Source organism: Pongo pygmaeus, chromosome 2, assembly GCF_028885625.2.
Source record: "Pongo pygmaeus isolate AG05252 chromosome 2, NHGRI_mPonPyg2-v2.0_pri, whole genome shotgun sequence".
Lineage (NCBI taxonomy): Eukaryota > Metazoa > Chordata > Mammalia > Primates > Hominidae > Pongo > Pongo pygmaeus.
Window position 1 is genome coordinate 136,078,379 of NC_085930.1, and position 10,597 is coordinate 136,088,975.

Genomic DNA, 10,597 nt, shown 5'->3' on the forward strand with positions numbered 1-10,597 from the left:
TGGTAAGAAATGAATCAGAAAATTCATGCTGAGTCAGAGCAAAATGGCCAAATAGAAGCCTCTACCGATTGTCCCCCTCGCAAGAACACCAAATTTAACAACTATCTACACATCATAAGATGTGTAGATGTGTAGCACCATCATAAGAATCAAAAACCAGTTGAGCAATCACAGGACCTGGTTTTAACTTGATATCACTGAAAGAGACACTGAAGATGGTAGGAAAAATAATCCTGTATTACCAACAACACCACTCCCCCATCTCCCAGTAGCAGCCACATGGCATAGAGAATCTCTGTACTTGTGGGAGGGAGAGCACAGTGACTGTGGGACTTTGCAATAGAACTCAGTTCTGCCCAGTCACAGCAGAAAGCAACACCAGGCAGAACTCTGCAGACACCTACAGAGGAAGCATTTAGGCTAGCCCTAGCCAGAGGAGAATCGTCCATCCCAGTGGTCAAAACTTAGGTTCTGGCAAGCCTCACCACAACAGGCTAAATGGCTCTGGGATTCTAAATAAACTTGAAGTCTAGGCCACAAGGACTGCAACTCCTAGGGAGGTCCTAGTGCTGTGCTAGGCTTGGAGTCAGTGGACTTAGGGGGCACATAACCTAGTGAAACACCAGGTGAGGCAGCCAAGAGAGTGCTTGTGCCACCTTTTCTCCAGCCTAGTGTAGCTGGCAGCTCCAAAAGATTTTTTCTTCTGCTCAAGGAAAGGAAAGGGAAGAGTAGAGAAGATTTTGTCTTTCAACTTGGATACAAGCTCAGTCACAGTATGATAGGGCATCAGGCAGAGTCCTGAGGCACCCATTCCAGGCCCTCGCTCCCAGATGACATTTCTAGACATACCCTAGGCAAGAAGGGAACCTGCTGCTTTGAAGGGAAGGACCTAGTCCTGGCAAGATCCATTACCTGCTGACTAAAGAGTCAGCAGTGGTAGCCAGGTGGTACTCACCATGGGCCTTCGATGAGACTCAGAGATGTGCTGGCTTCAGGTGTGACCCAGCACATTCCCAGTGTAGTGGCTACAGAAAGAGACTCCTGCTGGAGAAAAGCAAAGAGAAGAGTAAAGGGGACCTTGTCTTGCAGCTTAGGTATCAGCTCAGCCACAGTGGGATAGAGCATCAATTGGGCTCTTGGGGTCCCTGATTCCATGCCTTGGCTCTTGGATGGTATTTCTAGACCTGCCTTGGGCCAGAGGGGAGCCCACTACCCTGAAGAGTGAGTCTGTTAGGCCTGAAAGCATTTACAACAAGCTGACCAAAGAGCCCTTGGGCCCTAAGTGATATTCATTGGTAGCCTGGCAATACTCCCCACAGACCTGTAGTGGTGGTGGCCATAAGGAAAGACTCCACTGCTAACGGAAAGCGGGGGCAAGAGTGGGAAGGACTTCATCTTAGGACTTGGGTGCCAGCTCAGCTGCAGTAGAATAGAGCACCAGGTAGATTCTTAAGGTTCCCAACTCCAGGCCCTAGGTCCCAGACAGCATTTCTGGACCCACCTGGGACCCGGGGGAACTTTCTACCCTCAAGGGAAGGACACAAGACTGACTGGCTTTGCCACCTGCTGATTGTAGAGACCTAGGGCCTTGAGCAAACATAAGCAGTAGCCATATAGTGGCTACAATGGCCTTTAGTGAGATCCAGTGCTATGCTGGCTTCAGGTCTGACCTAGCAGAGTTGCAGTGGTGGGGGCCACAGGGGTGCTTGTGTCACCCCTCCCCCTAGCTCCAAGAAGCTCAGCACAGAAAGAGAGAGACTCTGGTTATTTGGGAAAAACTTAGGGAAGAGAATAAGGGTCTCTGCCTAGTAATCCAGAGAATTCTTCTGGATCTTATCCAAGATCACCAAGGTGGTACCTCTATAAGACTGCAAGAAACACAGCATTACTGGACTTGGGGAGTCCCCTAATGAGGATATGGCTGCAGTGACCAAAAAGATCACAACACCAAACTCCCTTCAAATACCTGGAAAGCCTTCCCAACAAGGATGGGTACAAACAAGCCCAGACTGTGAAGACTACAATAAATATCTAACTCTTCAATGCCCAGACACAGGTGAACATCCACAAGCATCAAGATCATCTAGGAAAATATAACCTCACAAAATAAACTAAATAAGTCACCAGGGAACAATCTAGAGAGACAGAGATAATGTGACCTTTCAGATAATTCAAAAAAGATGTTTTGAGGAAACACAAAGAAATTCAAGATGACCCAGAGAAGGAATGCAGAATTCTATCAGATAAATTTAACAAAGAGATTGAAATAATTTTTAAAAAAATCAGAAATTCTGGAGTTAAAATGCAATTGACATCTTGAGGAATGCATCAGAGTCTCTTAATAGCAGAATTGATCAAGCAGAAAAAAAAATAGTGAGCTTGAATATAAGCTATTTGAAAATACACAGACAGGAGAGAAGAGAAAATAAAAAATAATAATAAAAAACAATGAAGCATACCTACAAACTCTAGAAAATAGCCCCAAAAGGGCAAATCTAACAGGTACTGGCCTTAAAGAGGAGGGAGAGAGAGAGAGAGATAGGGGAAGAAAGTTTATCCAAAGGGATGAAAACAAAGAACTTTCAAAACCTAGAGAAAGATATCAATAGCCAAGTACAAGAAAGTTATAGAACACCAAACAGATTTAGCCCAAAGAAAACCACCTCAAGGTATTTAATAATCAACATCCCAAAGGTCAAGGATAAAGAAAGGATCCTAAAAGCAGGAAGAGAAAAAAAAAAACAAATAACATACAATGGAGCTTTAATACGTCTGGCAGCAGACTTTTTAACAGAAACCATACAGGCCAGCAGAGAGTGGTACGACATATTTAAAGTGCTGAAGATAAATAATTTTACCCTATAATAGTATATTGGGTGAAAATATCCTTCAAACATGAAAGGGAAATACAGACTTTCCCAGACAAACAAAAGCTGAGGGATTTCAACAACACCAAAACTGTCCTACAAGAAATACTAAAGAGAGTTCTTTAATCTTAAAAAAAAAAAAGGATTTTATTGAGCAATAAGAAATTATCTAAAGGTAGAAAACTCACTGGTAATAGTAACTACACAGAAAAACACAGAATAGTATAACACTGTAATTGTGGTGTAAAAACTACATATAGGTAGAATAGAAAGACTAAAAGATGAACTGATAAAAATTAAAGAAATTAAAACATACAACCAGAGACAATCACCTTCACCAAAAGGAAGATAGGAAGGAAAGAAGGAAGAGGAGACTACAAAACAACCAGAAAACAAATGACAAAAGGGCAAGAGTAAGTCCTTACTTATCAATAATAACATTGAATATAAATGAACTAAACTCTCCAAAGGACATAGAGTACCTAAATGAATTTTTAAAACACTGAGTGATCTGTTGCTGACAAGAAATACGTTTCACCTATAAAGACACACATAGGCTGAAAATAAAGGGATGGAAAATAATATTTCATGGAAAATAATATTTCATGCAAATGGAAACCAAAAATGAGCAGGAGTAGCTATAGAGTAGCTATACTTATATCATACTAAATAGATTTCAAGACAAAAACTATAAAAACAGGCAAAGAAGGTCATAATGATAAACTGGTCAATTCAGCAAGAAGATATAATGATTGTAAATGTATATTCATCCAACACTGGAGCACCCAGATAGATAAAGCAAATATTATTAGAGTTAAAAAGAGAGATATGCCCAAATATAGTAATAGCTGGAGACTTCAACACCCCACTTTCATCATTGGACAGATATCCCAGAGAGAAAATCAACAAAGAAACATCTGTCTTAATCTGCACTTTGACCAAATGGACCTAATAGATATTTCAGAACATTTCATCCAACTGCTGCAAAATACACATTCTTCTCCTCAGCACATGAATTGTTCTCAAGTATAGACCATATGTTAGGCCACAAAACAAGTCTTAAAACATTCAAAAATTGGAAATAATATCAAATCTCTTCTCTGACCACATGGAATAAAAATAGAAATCAATAATAGGAGGAATTTTGAAAACTATAAAAATACATAGAAATTAAATAATATGCTCCTGAATGACCAATGGATCAATGAAGAAATTAAAAAGAAAATTGAAAAATTTCTTGAAACAAATATTAATGGAAATACAACATATCAAAACCTGTGGGATATAGCAAAAGGACTACTAAGAGGAGAGTTTATAACTATTAAGTGCCTACATCAAAAAAAGTAGTAAAACTTCAAATAAACAACCTAATAATGCATCTTAAAGAATTAGAAGAGCAAGAGAAAAATCAAACATCAGTAGAAGAAGATAAATAATAGAGATCAGAGCAGAAATAAATGAAATTGAAATGAAGAAAATACAAAAGATCAACGAAATGAAAAGCTGGTTATTTGAAAAGATAAATAAAATTGACACACCTTTAGCCAGAATAACTAAGAAAAAAAGAGAGAAGACCCAAATAAATAAAATCAGAAATGAAAAAGGAAATATCACAGTTGATATTGCAGAAATTCAAAAGACTGTTAGAGGCTACTATGAGCAATTATATGCCAATAAGAAAAACCTAAAAGAAATGGGTAAATTCCTAGACACATACAACTTACCAAGATTGGGCCATGAAGAAATCCAATAGGTGAACAGACTAATAACAAGTAAGGAAATCAAAGCTGTAATAAACAAAAATATCCCAGTAAAGAAAAGCCCAGGACCTGAGAGCTTCACTGTTGAATTGTACCAAACATTTAATGAAGAATTAATATCAATCCTACTCAAACTATTCCAAAAAATAGAGAAGAGAATACTTTCAAACTCATTCTGTGAGGCCAGTATTATACTGACAGAAAAACCAGATAAAGACATATCAAAAAAAGAAAATGAAAGGCCATTATCCATGACAAATATTGATGCAAAAATCCTCAAAAAAATACCAGCAAACTGAATTTAACAACATATTAAAATGATCATTCATCGTAGCCAAGTGGGATTGATCCCAGGAATGCAAGGATGGTTCAACATATGCAAATAAATCAATGTGATGCATCATATTGGCAGAATGAAGGACAAAAACCACCATGTGATCATTTGAATTGATGCTGAAAAAGCATTTGATAAAGTTCAACATCCCTTCATGATAAAAAACTGTCAAAAAACTGGATGTAGAAAGAACATATCTCAACATAATAAAAGCCATATATGACAGACTCACACCTAGTATCATGCTGAATGGGGAAAAACTGAAAGCCTTTCCTGTAAGATCTGGAACCAACAGGGATGCCTTTTTTCATCACTGTTATTCAACATAGTACTAGAAGTCTTAGCTACAGCAATCAGACAAGAGAAAGAAATAAATGCATCCAAATTGGAAAGGAAGAAGTCAAATTATCATTGTTTGCAGATGACATGACCTTATATTTGGAAAATACTAAAGAATCTACAGGAAAACTATTAGAACTAATAAACAAATTCAGTAAAGTTGCAGAATACAGAATCAATGTGCAAAAACCAATAGCATGTCTATATGCCAATGGGAAACAATCTGAAAAAGAAATCAAGAAAGTAATACCAGTAAAATAAAATTAAGTACCTAGGAATTAATTTAACCAAAGAAGTGAAAGATCTCTACAATGAAAACTACAAAGCACTGATGAAAGAAATTGAAGAGAACACCCCAAAAATGAAAAGATAGTCTATATTCATAGATTGGAAGAATCAATATTGCTAAAATGTCCATATTACCCAAAACAATCAACAGATTCAATCCAATCCCTATTTTAAAAATGACATTCTTCACAGAAATGGAAAAAACAATCCTAAAATGTATATGAAACCACTGAAGACCCAGAATAGCCAAAGTTATCCTATGCAAAAAGAACAAAACTGGAGAAATCATATTACCTGACTTTAAGTTATACTACAGAGCTATAGTAACCAAAATAGCATGGTACTGGCATAAAAATAGACATATAGACCAGTGAAACAGAATAGAAAACCCAGAAACAAATCCACACATCCATAGTGCATTCGTTCTTTACAAAGATGCCAAAAACTTACATTGGGCAAAAGACAGTCTCTTCAATAAATGGTGCTAGGAAAACTGGATATCTATATGCTGAAGAATGAAACTGGACCCCTCTCTTTCATCATATACAAAAATAAAACCAAAATGAACTAAACACATAAATATAAGACCTCAAATCATGAAACTACTACTACAAAAAAAAATTTGAGAGAACTCTCCAGGACATTGCACTGGGCAAAGATTTTGTGAATAATACTCCACAAGCACAGGAGACCAAAGCAAAAATTGGCAAATGAGATTACATCAAGTTAAAAAGCTTCTGCACAGCAAAAGAAACAATCAGCAAAGTGAAGAAACAACCCACAGAAAGGGAGAAAATATTTACAAACTATTCTTCTGACGAGGGACTAATAGCCAGAATATATAAGGAGTTCAAACAATTCTATCAGAGAAAAATTTAATAATCTGACCAAAAAATGGGCAAAAGATCTAAATAGACATTTCTCAAAAGAAGACATATAAATGACAAACAGGTATATTAAAAGGTGCTCAACATCATTTATCATCAGAGAAATGCAAATCAAAACTGCAATGAGATATCATCTTGCCTCAGTTAAAATGGCTTATATCCAAAAGACAGGCAATAACAAACGCTGGCAAGGAAGTGGTGAAAAGGGAATCCTTGTACACTATTCATGGGAATGTAAATTCATCCAACCACTATGGAGAACAGATGGGAGGTTCCTCAAAAAACTAAAAATAGAGCTACCATATGATCCAGCAATTCCACTCCTAGGTATATACCCCAAAGAAAGGAAATCAGTATATTGAAGAGATATCAGCACTCCCATGTTTATTGCAGCACTATTCACAATCGCCAAGATTCAGAAGCAACCTAGCTGTCCATCAACAGATGAATGGATGAGGAAAATGTGGCACATATACACAATAGAGTACTATGCAGCCATAAAAAAAAGAATGAGATCCTGGCATTTGCAACAGCATGGATGAACTGGAGCTCATTAAGTGAAATAAGCCAGGCACAGAAAGACAAATTCCGCATGTTCTCTCTTACTTGTGGGAGCTAAAAATTAAGACAAGTAAAATAATGTGGACAGAAAATAGAAGGATTGTTACTAGAGGGTGGGAAAGATAGTTGGGGGAGTGGGGTAGAGATGGTTAATGGGTACAAAAATAGAAAGAATGACTAAGATCTGATATTTGATAGCACAACAGAAGGACTATAATCAATAATTTAATTGTACATTTTAAGATAACTAAAATAATATAATTGGATTGTTTATCACACAAAGAAAGGGTAATCGCTTAAGGTGATGGATACCCGATTTGCCAGTGATGTGATTATTACACACTGTATGCCTGTATCAAAATATCTCATGTACTCCATGAATATATATATATCTATTATGTACCCATAAAAATTAAAAATAAGAAAACATTTTTAAAGAAAATCTGTGGTGTGTACCACTACTAGGCATAAGTTTCAGATGTAAGTCAAGCAAAAGCAGAGAATTAATTCAATCCTTTATTCCTTTCATGAGAGTGATGATGTAACTTGAGAAGAATTCAATCTAAACAGTTCAAAATTATGTAATTAATTACATTTGTTTTCAATTTCAATTACCAAGTGATCCAATACCATTATCATAATATTTGGAAGACATGACAATAGTGGGTTTTTGGAAGCTAAGTTCCTGATGCTCTATCAGCTCATGGCCCTAGTATAAATTCAACTGATATTGGGCAGGAGGTGATTAAACGGAATGTCCCAGTCTACCACTCCCTGCAGAATATTTGATGGTGTTACACAAGTGACATGTTTTCCAAATCGAAAGAATTTGTATTCAGTTTATACTCCAGTAAGAAGAGATCTGTTCCTGCAGTAAGAATGCTATACTGCAGAAAGAATACAACCACCAAAGAGTACAATTTGTAGAGATAGTACATAAGTATCTCTATGAGTGCCTAGGTGGGATTTTGATAGTATTTTGATGGTATTATCATCTGGCACTCAGGAACTCATTTATTCGACAAATTATTGAGTTCCTATTATGTGCCAGGTACTGTGTTTGGCATTAGAGCATATGGGAGTAAACAAAACAAGTATGATCCTTGCCCTTAAGAGTGTGGGAGTCTAATAGCCTGACTCTTTCCCTGCTGGGTGCCCCTATCATGCTGTGATATGCCTGCATCAGCTACACAAAGAAGTAGTCTGTTATTAGCACCTTATTGGTGCCTAATGCCCCAATGCACAGCCTTATAAATGTGGGTTGGACTGCTCATATTAGGCCAGATGCTGAGATTCTGCCCTGCTTCCAATATGTCTAAGCATAGTACATAACACAATCAAAAACAATAAGGACTACCACAATACTCTGCACTCCATGATAAAGCAAAAACAACAGGCTCATATTATTAGTTATCTACATTATAAATTAACCTGAAATTAAGTAGCTTAACAGAAAACATTTATTTTCTCACGGTTTCTTTGAGTCAGAAATCCAAGAGTAGCTTAGGTGGGTGGTTCTGGATCAGGGTCTCTCATGAGGTTGCACTTACATTTTTGTCTGGGGCTGGAGGATCCACTTTCAAGGTGACTCACTCACGTGCCTGATGAGTTAGTGCTGGTTGTCTGTAGGAGGTTTCAGCTTCTCACCACATGATCTTCCCATAGGGCTGCTTGAGTGCCCCCTTGACTTGACAGCTGGCTTCCTCCAGAGGTAATGATCCAAGAGCAAACAAGGTGGAAGCTACAATGCTTGTCATAACCTAATATCAAAAGTCATTCACCATCTCTTCTGCCACATACTATTATTCAGAAGCAATTCATTAAGTCTGGCCCACAATCAGTTGAAAAGAAATGAGGCTCCACCGTTTGAAAGGATGTTTTCAAAGAATTTGTAGACAGATTTTTTTTTTTTTTTTTTTGATACACAGTCTCCCTCTGTCACCCAGGCTGGAGTGCAGTGGAGCAATCTCAGTTCACTGCAACCTCCACCTCCCAGGTTCAAGCGATTTTCCTGCCTCAGCCTCCCAAACAGCTGGGATTACAGGCGTGAACCACCACGTTCAGCTAATTTTTGTATTTTCTTAGTGGAGATGGAATTTCACCATGTTGGCCAGGCCTGGTCTCGAACTCCTGACCTCAAGTGATCCGCCCACCTCAGCTTCCCAAAGTGCTGGGATTATAGGAGTGAGCCACCACGCCCAGCCTGTAGACAGATTTTAAAACCACCATGATCATCTTGTATGCTTCTAGTCCCTAAAATAATAAAGTCTTTAATGGTTCCTGTAAACACGTAACTCTAACGAAAATAATTTTATCTCTAACTTTGCCTAAGCTGGTGTCTAAAGATGTATCATGACCTTTGTGGATATAATCATGTGAGCAAATTGCTGTTTTTGTCATAGATTAATAAATTATTGGTAACTGATAATTTAGCAGTTTTTCCTCTAAGTAATAGTTATGTTTTTGTTATAACTGACTAGCCAGCCAGTCCTTCTGAACTCTGACTCCCTTGCACTCTTTGCAAGTTAATTTTCTTTCGTTTTCTAAATATCTTGATCTCTGAGCATTCCTTTGGCAATGTGTGAGTACAGCCTTCCATCTCTAACTTCCATTTCTTCCTACCAGCCACACAGAGGAAGAAAGTTATGAGAAGTGAGAAATGAGATGTTCCAAGCAAGAGCAGAGAGTGGCAGGAGTCTTCAGAGGGCAATCTAGGCTGGCCCAGTTCAGAGACTCTTCTAATCACACTGATTTCTCTTAGTGAAGGGAAACTGGGAATTGGACTCAGAACCTACAGTATATACTTTATTATGCATTGGATAAAACATGGTGAGAAAGACATCTATAGTTCTCATTACAAAATTCTCAACAAATCCTTTTGTTACCTTCAAAACTAAAAATCCTTCCAAGAAATATTATCTACTGTTGTATGTCCCTGGTAGTCCTTCCCCAAGCTAAGATTTTGGTGGTCAGAGGGGGCAAACCACAGGTAATAAATACCAATCATATTCACATACATATTCGTATTCATCTTTTAATAGTCTTTCTGTATTTGGAGGAATTCCCATGTTATGAGTGCCACTTCCCCAATGGAGTCAGAATTCAAATTCCAAGCCTTCCTGCAGTTAAGACACAGGCAAACAACCCAGGCTCCCCCAAGGGTCCACTCAACAGACACTACAACCTTAGATTTCAACTCAGAAGCATTCATGAGGAAAGACGCTCAGTGTGAAACTTCAATTTTTGCTGGTACAGTGGTGCTGGAAGCATCTGGTTTTCAGTGGTGGCAGCAGCAGTTTCTAAGTTTTGCAAGATTTAGTGCCTGGCCCAGAAGTAACCTCTATGGAATGGCAGCAGTGATGAAGATGTAGGTTCCTCTTTTGCAAATGAGGCAGCAGCAATGGAAGCAGTTTCCTTATCAGGCATATCCTGCAGCATAGTTTTTGTCATTGCTCAATGTTGGCCTAGCCTCAGTCCTGGCTCTCCAGCTATCCCAACAATTCTTGGGCAATCCAATCATCTTTTGTTAAGTCACCCTCTAATTGCTTGCAGCTAAGATTC